The sequence below is a fragment of the Helianthus annuus genome, chromosome 12, assembly GCF_002127325.2.
Source record: "Helianthus annuus cultivar XRQ/B chromosome 12, HanXRQr2.0-SUNRISE, whole genome shotgun sequence".
Lineage (NCBI taxonomy): Eukaryota > Viridiplantae > Streptophyta > Magnoliopsida > Asterales > Asteraceae > Helianthus > Helianthus annuus.
In genome coordinates this window covers 78,063,828-78,075,119 of record NC_035444.2, presented here as the reverse complement: position 1 = coordinate 78,075,119, position 11,292 = coordinate 78,063,828, and the positions used below count along the sequence as shown (strand labels likewise).

Here is an 11,292-nt window from a genome sequence, read left to right as displayed (position 1 = left end):
TGGCCATTTTAGCCGAAACGGGTCAAACCATATCTTTTCGGTCTCAAAATCCAGAATGTGATTATATTACCCATATTAAACAAGTCTGCAAGCTTGTTGGGTCAAAACCACATTCTAGAACGGTCTTCGGCTTATGGTGCGTTTAAAACCGTAATCTTCCTTTTTAACTAACCGGTCTAAGCTTAAGACCCGTTAGGATTCTAATAGGTTATTAAAACCTTAATTTCCAGATCTAGGAGCCCAGTAAAAGCTACGTGCACTCGCTGTTTTTGATTTATACTTTGCTCAGGTAAATACGTTTAACTTATTTTCCCTATACGGGCTTGGGGTACGGTATATAAAATACCACTTGGTCGGGGAATTGACCTTAACCAGTTGATGGCTAAGTGTTGTCAAATTAACTCGTTTAAAAATGTTGTTTTGTTTATTTAACGCCTTTGGGGGTTTAATGACCATGTCCCGGATATCCTTGGCATCATTCAAAGAATGGCCACGACCTTAGTACACGGGTGTAGGCGTACACCCGTTGTGCATTCATTATTGTATAACGTCGGCCGAGAGAAGTCTTGCGACGGAATTATATTAAGTGGTGTGTCTATTGAACTTTAACCCGGCACGACCCGGGCCACTGAACGCATAACGAACATGTAATTCTTTTACAAGATTATTAAGCAAAATAATTATCCCAAGTTATAAAAAGTTTTATGCCACGGGCATTTAAATCAATTTTTAAACATTTTCAAAATGAGTCAGTTAAATTGTATTTACCAGTGTAAACGGACGTATTTTCCAAAAGGGCTAAGTGCAGGTACTACGCATAATAGGCTGGTCACTCCTTAAGCATCCATAGAAGTCTCGCAAGCTTAGGATGCATGAAGTCTGTTGAAATAAAGTTTCCTTTTTGTTTGAATCTGCCTGTGGATCTATTTCGACATTTTGTGATACTTGAATATTACAATAATTAAAGTTGAAATAAATCTTTCTTTGCTTCCGCTGTGCATTTATATTATTGTATGTTTGACTATGACGATATCAACTACGTCACGGAACCCCCACCGGGCCCACCGGTGACACGTGGAAATTAGGGGTGTGACACAGACTCTCCTTCTTGACTTTTATCATCACTAGCAAACACTTTCATCCATTCTGTAAATAAATCAGGTTCTTAAATGACTTATGCAATGAGAGCAACAACTTTTAAATCAGGTGGAATATATTTGTCCCAGCTAAAACCTTCTGCCACTTTTTCATCATCTTGATCAATGATACCATAATAAGCTTTCTTATTTGCATCTTCGATCATTCTAGCATGTGCAGTTTGTGGCTCTTTTTGTTGTTGTTGTTGTGGTTGATGAGCAACTTGTTGATATATGACTTTCCGATAGTAATCATCCTTTCCAAATGGATTCTTTGCTCCACTAGCTTCTTGATTTTTGCATTCTCTTTTGAAATGACCTTTCTCCCTGCAACGAAAACACGTAACTTTAGATTTATCAAAACCCAAAGTAGAAACATGTGCATCTAAGAAATCATTTCTTCCTGTAATCATTTTAAACTTTTCTGCTCTCCTCAAGACACTAGCCAAGCACCATTTGATGTCCATTAGTTCCATTTCTTCTGCATCTATCTGATCGTAATCCTCTTTTGTCAACATAGGATTTCCGATCCTTCCAGCGACCAATCCCTCATAGGTCTCCAAAACTGTAGCAAGTAATGTCATGTGATCTTTTGCAACTTCTTTAGAAATACTCTGACCATTCGGGAGATTCAATGCAATGTTGCACTGTATCACACAACCATTTCCAGTTTTTGAACTTTGATGCTGAAAACTTGTAGTTGAACTCTTTGGATTCACACTTGGATATGAAGAGATTCCACTGCTACTGTTTGAACTTTGATCAACAGTTCCAGATGAGTTACCATCATTAAAAGCAGTTTGAATTTTTGGACTCATTTCAACCTCTTGAACACTACCTTTGTAATACATTTTCACATCTTGTTGATTACTCGGGTTATTCATCCTCGCAATCTTTTGCTGTTCAAGATCTTGACTTTCAATCTTTTCAATGAACTGTGAAATAGTCAATCCATCATATTCCCCAGTGTTCTTTAGAATCATAAAAAAATGTACCCCATTCTTTCTGAGGTAATGCATCAGCTAACTTATCGACCCACTCATCTTGACTTTTCTCTATTCCCAACAAAGACATAGATCGAACTAAGTGGCAGTATCTTTCAATCAATTTCTTTGACGATTCTCCTGACAAGCTTGAAAACAAATCAAATTCTTTCTTTAGCAATGCTTTCTTGCTTCTAATCATTTTCTCACTACCTTCAAATTTAACCTTCAACGCATCCCAGATCGATCGTGAAGTATTGTCATGTTGAAGCAATATGAAGATGTCTTCTTTAATTGCTTGTTGGTAGCAGACTGATCATCATCTTTTCTGCTTTATACATTTCTCTCTCTTTGTCATTTAGTTCAGAGATTGCTTTTGTGACTCCCAACTCAGTACGTGGTCTAACATACTTCTTCTCAATACATTCCCAAGATCTCAAATGATTGGCTTGCACCTAGTTTTCAAATCGATCTTTCCATCCATAATACTCCTCGATTCCGATAAGCTTCGGGGGCTTTTGCAAAGTTCCAGTTTCGTTTTCCATGTTCATGCTTTGAGCAATGGCAGACGAGTAGTCGGTGATGAAGCAAACGCGTTATAGAACTCTTCTTCCATGATTCGGTAACACTTTTTCCAAAATCAACACTTTCAAACGAAATTAAACTGCACCAGATACACTTCAAACGAAATCAGGTAATTCCGTGCGGAATTACTCAATTTCACACGAAATTAGGTTTGACACGAAATTACTCAAACGTAATTAGAATCTCGTGCGGAATTAAATGCAATTTCAAACGAAATTAATCCAAGAACTGTAATTTCGTGCGGAATTAGTATGCTGATGTCATCATTTCGAACAAATTTTCATGCGAAATTAGAAAGTTTATCCGATTTAGATTGAATTAAGGTTCAATTCTCTCTAGGCTTTGTTAAAACACTGTTTTGATTATGATATGTGAACTTCAGATCATTTTAACCGTTAGAACTTGTTCAATTGATAAAAGAAGGTGTAGAAGTAAGAAAAAGAGATGAAATCAAGCTGAAATCTGCAGAACTCCTCCTCCTGAGCTCTGATACCACATGTAGGATCGTTGTCGGACCCGAGATGAGTCGATCAGAGACATAATGAGTTGAATTCAGCAAGATATTCACTTTAATTATCGTTTATATTGATCTGGAACAATTTTACAGCAAGACGACACTTCGACAGAGCTTCGCCGTCGGAAAACACCAAGCTAATTTCGTACCAACTGACACGGTATTACATCTATATATAGGCACACTAATTCCGTACGAAACACACTCACACGATATTACAGTTCATGCGGAATTAAAACTCAAGCGGAATTACAACCTAATTCCGTGCGGAATTACTCGATCATCTTCAAGCGGAATTAGAAGCTTCATGCAGAATTAGCTTCATGTCTTGATTTCTTGAACTCCGTGCCCTGAACAATATAAGACGAAGTCGACAGACGTATGCACCAACACATTTTAGTCCAATGCCAAAACATATGACAATGCATCTTCAAGTTTTTTCATAGAAACACCCATAAAAACTCGTATAAGTAGCATTTTACTGCTAAACCTATATTCACGGTCTTTAGAGAGACTACATGATTTGGGAAAATATTTAATTAATTAATGATATTAGAAAGGAAAATATGTAAATATCCATTTATAGTTCATTAAGGGTAAAATAGTTATTTTAAGAATAATTTTTATGAAAATGAAAAACTGTAATATATATGAGTTAGGAAGGAGAAATATGTAATTATTTTTTTTTTTTTGTGAGAAAATATGTAATAAGCCAACTTAAGAAAAGAAAATATGTAAAACTTCCATTTGTTTGCTTTAAGTTTGGTTTTTCATATTATATATGTATGTCACGTAGCAACACGTGTATTACAAATACATGGGTAAAGTTTAATCTAGTAAATTCCATTTGTTGGTGTTCATATTTATGTCACGTAGCAACACGTGTATTACAAATACATAGCCTTGTGTCACATGCACACAATAGGAGCTTCATCCTGAAGAACGTACACCACCTTTGATGATATATCTCACATTTCCACTCCCTTAAACATTAACTTTTCAATATATATGAATATGTGTGTATATATACACATACATATCCATGCAGTGTTCCCATAGCTTGAAAATGAAAAACATCCACTCAACTCATCATGAAAATATAGACCGACTATATAAGAGGATGGTTTTTAGGCGGACACAAGCGTGGAACCATGCAAACCATGGTTGCGATCATGGTTATGGTGCCACGCTGTGTGCGTCTAAAGGTACAACACTCTTACCTAAGTCGTCGTCTTCTTTTTCGTTGACAATGGTGGCCGGTTATGAGCCGTGCTTCCATCTCGCACCTGTTAAAGATTAGGAACGTCTCTTGAAAAGTTGTATAAACTTTATATTATGTAAATATATACTAACATTATGTACATATATTAACAAAAGTTATTTGAGAAGGGTTAGTAACATTATGTACATGTATTAATTAACAAAAGTTATTTGAGAAGAATTCAAGTATTAATTATAGAATGATACATCTAAACAGAACGTATTATATTCCACTGGGTGAGATGAGTACATACATTACCTCTTATCTCGTAAGATGCTATTCGTGAGGTAACTAATTTTTACATGTTTTTTTTCATATATATGTTCAGTCATAATTCACATATGGACCGGGTAGTGTGATCTGCCCATATCCGTATATATATTATGTTAGTATCTGCTTAACGTTAACTTTCATGTATTTCTATCATCTAAAAAGGTACATGCACTAATCGGTTTTTTGTCCAGACTTATATGTCTTATGTTCAAGGGTTGATTGATGCAAAATTATTGTGAAGTAAGCATTTCATGGGAAGCCGACCCTACCTTAGTTTTTTTATTGATGAGATTCACGATGATGATTGTTTAATTAGAATGAAATTTAATATTTGTTTTAAAAAAAAATAGAATGAAAATATGGTTTGGATTGAATATATGTTTCGGACTCGAATATTTTTGGAATTCTCGACAGGAAATCTTTTGGAAAAGAAATTAAAACATTACTTGAAGATATATTATTTTTTATTAGAGAACCTCAAAAATCGCGTATGTCATTTCTAAATAATATTGGCATATATAGAGGGAATCACCATGAGCGTGGCAAATTAAATTACAGTTTTATTTTACAATTTACGGTTAAAGCAAGTAAAACATGGATGTTTAGGATTCTTTACTTAAAATTAAATTAAATTTGAATTTTTTTTTTTTTTGAACGGTGACTTTCTTGTGATAGGTCATCGTACTCTTTAAATTGGAGATCTCCGTTATTCCACTTTATCCAGATTATGTAGTCTTAATCGAGCTCACGTTGGCTTCAGAGTTTGATTTGAGCGTTCCCCGGAAAATCATATCGCTAACTGCCACTTGACGGTCATTGGGCTACCACAAAAGTTGAACACTCTCTGGCGTAATACACTTGGCTCATGATAAATGGTTATATAATCAATTTAAGCTTTACAATTAATTAAGCAAAGGGTTAGGTTCATTAGTGAAGAACCCCTTTACTTGTGACTAGTGAACTAATCCTAGCTTTTTTAATAATCAGTACCCAAGTGTATATCAATAGTTAGGATTTGATGACGAGTGTATTTTACGATTTGATAATGTAATCAATTACCAGAATTTGTTCACTTAATTCATAAATATACTAGTGTTTATTTTAGAACCCATTAAGCAAAATCTTTTAAGTGTTTATAATTCATTACAATTAAATAAATTAGATCTGGATGACATCGTCATCTATTCTCTTACTACAGTATTCTATTAAAATAAGAATTAATTTTTATGAAAGTAAAGAATCTTTCAAGGATATACCTAAACGATGAAGCGGTTGATATATCATGTACGTGAGAAGGAGCTTCTAGTGTTCCAGTTTATGATTATTCAAATCAAAATGCTTATTAAACAAATTGAACAAATTAAAAACTAGTTGAGTTTAATAATCACATGACATATAATAACTTTTTGACATTGAAGTTCTAAAAAGAGATATTAATGAATAAAGATATGATGGTCCAAGTGGTTTGTTTTAGTAATGAAGGTCTTGTCGTTCAAGAAAGAACTGGAAGGATATGTAAAACTTAAGCAGGCGATACTTTTTTATGATAATTACACAAATGGCTTCTATACTTTTTTAGATTAGACGTTGACGACATTCCGGTGTTAAAAGCTTTTGTTTTCTTGTACGATCTCAGTATCTTACCATCACTATACTACGCCAACGATGGGTGCGTTTGCCTTAACGTGTTGTAGAGAGGGATTGTATTGTATCGTTTTCTATAAATTTAAAGCTTGATAAACGAGTAAAAAGTGCTACAAAATACTAAAAATTATACCACGCTCGACAGACGTCAAAAATCGATCTCTCTGACCTTTGAATCTCTGTTCCTGAACCTCATTCTCAATTCCTGTGTACGGAACCCTAATCGCTGAAATGATACCCTGTCTTATTGATCTGAAACCCTAGCAACGAAAAGCTGAAGTTCTGCCTGAATAAAATGAGACTTTATACGTTGCGGTTTTGGTCTCGTGATTATCGTTGAACTTTAATTTGGTTTCTTACACTAACACATGTTACATGGTGTGTATATCTAGGAACCAGGACTTAAACCGAGGAGGCTTGAAAACCCTAAATTCTGCAATGTGAGTCATTCACTTTTAACAAATGCTTCCAAAACCCTAAATGTTTTCGAATTGTTACTTATATTACAGTGATTTAGTCTTTGTATTCTTATTGGAAAACTATTGTCAGTATATGGGGTTTTGTATACACTACTTGATAAGCTTCACTAGTTGAGAGAATGATCATTAGTGATATGACGACAGTCACAGGAACTACCGAGTGGCAAATACATTTGAATGAACAAATATAAAACTCTAAATATTGTAATTATAAGAAAGTGTCTTTTTATACAATTGAATGAACTCACCAGTATTTTCTGTTGATCAAATGTTTTTAAAACGCGTTTCAGGTGATTTATTGTGAAGAGAAGGAAAAAGTGATATGAGGCACTAAAGGTTAAATAAGTGGCTATGTAACCTGAATAAAACGTGTTTTGTAGTTAAGGGTTTATCCCCGTGAAAATCCTTTATGTAAATATGAGTTTTATCCCATAGTTTTTGAAATGAAAACTACGATGTTCGAAAACTCTGATATTTTTCCTGACATCGGTCCTGATGAAACTTCCGTTGCGACAATTTTAATAAACACCGGTATCACTTGTGCTGTTCCGGCTCCCGGCCAGGGTAGGGTCAGGGGTTGTGACACTAACCATTTATCGTTTATCACTAAAATGTGATTCAACATAATTTTTACCCATTTAACTCGTCATGGTTTACACCAAAATGTGATTTAACATAGTTTTACCCATTTTGACCCGTTTCATGGCTTGCACCACGGGATTTTGTCTTTAACAAGTTATTGTTTCCAACAAAGGCGATTCAATACCATTATTGGCCATTTGACCCGTTATGGTTATACCATAGGGTCTCATCTTATCGAGTTATCGTTTATTACCAAAATGTAGTTTGTCATAACTTTATCCATTTTGAGCCTTTCATAGTTTACACCATGGGGTCTCCTCTTAAGAAATTCATCTGTCTAGTCGCATCTGGTTCTTTGTTAACCTTGTTATTAACCAAATACTTCCCATTACATAAGTAGTGGTTCTGTTCTAGGAGGTGTAAGTTTTACTTACCTTGTGTCCGTTCAAGCTTCTTCGCGCCTTTAACCCGTTTGACCCATTCCTTTCCAAGCTCCCACCTAACTTGTCAATTGTCAAACTATCACATAATATCCACAAGATGATTAGATTAGTCATCCAATATCATCACCATCACACTTATGGGATTTTATAACTCATTTATCTTTCCATTTTATTTAGGTTAATTTGAATTTTAAAAGTCAAACAGCCTATGGACATACATAGATACATTAACAATTTGATAAAACTCACTTAGTCATTTTATTGAACACTTAGTGGGCATCATGTTTAGGCCATCATATTAACTAAATTTCTCAACCAAAATCACCATGTATCTTTCAACTCAACAAGTTCATACATTTCTCAACATCTAGCTAACCTAAATCCTTCATTTATCAAGGCAATTTATCAATTTAAATTAGAGTAAAATACACGGATAGTCCCTGTGGTTTGGTAAAATTTCACCTTTAGTCCCCAACTTTTCAAAATTACACTCTTAGTCCCTGTGGTTTGACAAGTTGTTACTCGGATAGTCCCCAAAGCGGATGAAGGTTACTCGGATAGTCCCTGTGGTTTGACATGTTATTACTCGGATAGTCCCTGTGGTTTGACAAGTTGTTACTCGGATAGTCCTTGTCATTTCACACCCACTTAACCAGAAAAACTAACCTCCATCCGCTTTAGGGACTATACGAGTAACAACTTGTCAAACCACAGGGACTAAGAGTGTAATTTTGAAAAGTTGGGGACTAAAGGTGAAATTTCACCAAACCACAGGGACTATCCGTGCATTTTACTCTTTAAATTATACAAGAGTTTAGGTTTCATACCTAGGTTAAAACCCACTTCATAGCATGTATGAACACTTACTTAAATCTCTAAATTGTTCAAATATTTTACCTATACTAGCAAATATGATGAGCATAAACATAAATACATCATCAGTTTCATCATACTGTCAACAATATCCAAATCAAGATTACCACATTCAAGTTCCTCTTCATAAGAAAATCACTTAACCAAATTTCATAACATACCTTATGATTTGTAGGCTTAGATGATCACAAATTTGAGATCATGCATCAATTTAAGGCTGAATCTTTCTTTAATTTCTGACAAATTGGATGAGTTGAGGTTTCCCCCGTTATCTCCTGTGTGTATCGACACACTCAACCCAAACATATGGGTTTTCTATTTGTGCTATGTTTTATCCACCACACTTTCTAAAGTTTTTAGTTTCAGCCCCTTTAGTTTTTGTTATGCACTTTTAAATGCTTTAAACTTACTTAACCACATTTTTAGAGGTAAATCTCTATTATATTAGTTGAATTAAATATCCCTAGTTATAAGGCTTTATTATAAACATCATAATATCGTCATAATCGACATTCAATATTTTTTTTGAGGGGGGGGGTGTTACAACCCGATTTAATTTAAGTCCCGATAGCCCAAACCTTTTATAACTTTATCTTCTATAAAGCATTTATTTACCTTAATTAGCATTAGATTTATTTATTTAAAACCTAACGCTTATCGGGTTGATCTTTACTACTAAATTGTGTTTTAACCTGCTCATCCCTAGTTATTACACACTATAAATTAGCAACAACTTTCAGCTTGGGATGCTTGTACCCTTAGCTTTGGGTGTTTTCCAAAAAAAAGAACTATATGGTTCTCCTTCATACATGTGTTACACATCTACAATTTTCTTCCCCACCATACAACCATTCTTTCATCAAAAAATTTCCCCTGTCTCTCTCTGAGCATTCTCTTCATCTTCCCCCTGTATTTTAGAGAGATAATTGTGTCCAGAGAAAAGGTCCATAAAGCTTCGATACACTTGTATTTTAGAGAGATAATTCTGTCCAGAGAATTCTCAGTGGTGGCTGACTATAGATTAGACAAAACTCGTTTTTTTATTCAGAAAAGGGGGCGACTTGGTTCAGACAGGTTGTGATTGAAGGTGATGATGGTTTTGTGGTGATGGTTTGGTGCGACGAAAGACGATTCGAGCACGTCTGCCGTGAAGACGATTTGTTGAGATCAGGTGATGGCGGTATAACACCTCCATATCCTCCGACGGAGAAGACGGTCTACTGAATGTCAGAACGTTGGTTATGGGTGTGGTGGCAAGGTCACTGGCAGTGATGCCGAGATAACATAGACTTTAAGAGGCGGTGCGAAGGTTTTGAGGGAGAGAGACACGAGAGTTGTAGAGTTTTTACGCTTGATTTTGTTTTGTTTATGACTTTGGGGTCGGGTCTGGTCTGGTCAGTATTTACATGGGCTAGGACAATTGGGTTCAAAACAAAAGAAGCAACGTTGGAATGTTGTTTCAACATAGGGCTTGGTTTCACCAGTAAACTCTGTTATTTTCATTTTTTGGCAAATTGTAAGATTGTTAACTGTGGGATATCTAACGTTATCTGTGGTAGCTCATATGTTTTGCGTATAATTTATTAGTCATTTTTTGTACTATAGTTTGGTGATACATGTGTGTATTCCTTTAGATGTATATGTCCTGATCTTTTTCAGCTATATAGCAACAATTGTATATCGATTGAATCTATCATGTGGTTACGTATATAGAGTTTTAATTTGTTGTTGGATACCTCTAGACCACAATAATTACAGTCAAAATATATACTTAGTCAAATAATAAATAATTTAAGATACTCAACCCTCATGTTCTTTTCTATTTCTTCAAAACAAAAAGCATAAGCTTTATTTCTGCACCACATCTCCTCCCACTCTCTTGCACTTTTGTTATGTTCGGTGGCGGTCAGGCAGAGAGAGTTTTTGAGGTTTGACTTTGTCAACGGTGGGACAAAGCAAAGGGAGCGGTGAAGATGGTTTTCCGCAGCGGCGACCGTCGCGGTTCGACGGGGAGAAGCTATGCAACATACCCACCGGAGAAACTTTTGTATAACGTAGCTAGGTAGGTTGCATGATGTGGATGGTAGAAAAAAAAAACAATATGTCTTCGGCAATGTATAATATATATAAACTGCCACCCGCCGCATTGCGGCGGGTAATATTTCTAGTTTGGTTTAATTACCAAAATTGTTTTTGAGATGTTACACTAGTAATTGGGCTTTGTACTGTTTAGACCCATCGTGTTCTTTCTTGACCCTGAAGACCCATTTATTCTATAAAGCTCTTTTATTTGGCGGAATCTTGACTAAAAACCATGTTTTGTTTTTATCTAAAGAGATTATTTCATCCTTCATAGCATGCTAACTGCCTCAGAGTAGGTTTCTCATTCACTATTTTCTCTTACGGGAATATAACTAACTAAAGAAACATGACGTCCAGAATTGTACATGTCCAACTGTTTAGTGACTCCGATGGATCTTCTAACCCAATTCTGTGACTGGTCAAGCTATTGTGGAGAC

General features: G+C 35.3%; 1 long non-coding RNA gene across 1 annotated transcript; it reads right to left on the bottom strand.

The window, feature by feature from the left end:
- Positions 1-4,079: 4,079 nt before the first annotated feature.
- On the bottom strand, positions 4,080-9,063 carry LOC118484738. The gene is made up of 3 exons (XR_004874280.1): positions 8,935-9,063; positions 7,892-7,976; positions 4,080-4,504 (listed from the first exon to the last, which is right to left on the bottom strand). It is a non-coding gene; the product is annotated as an uncharacterized LOC118484738 (long non-coding RNA).
- Positions 9,064-11,292: the final 2,229 nt, after the last annotated feature.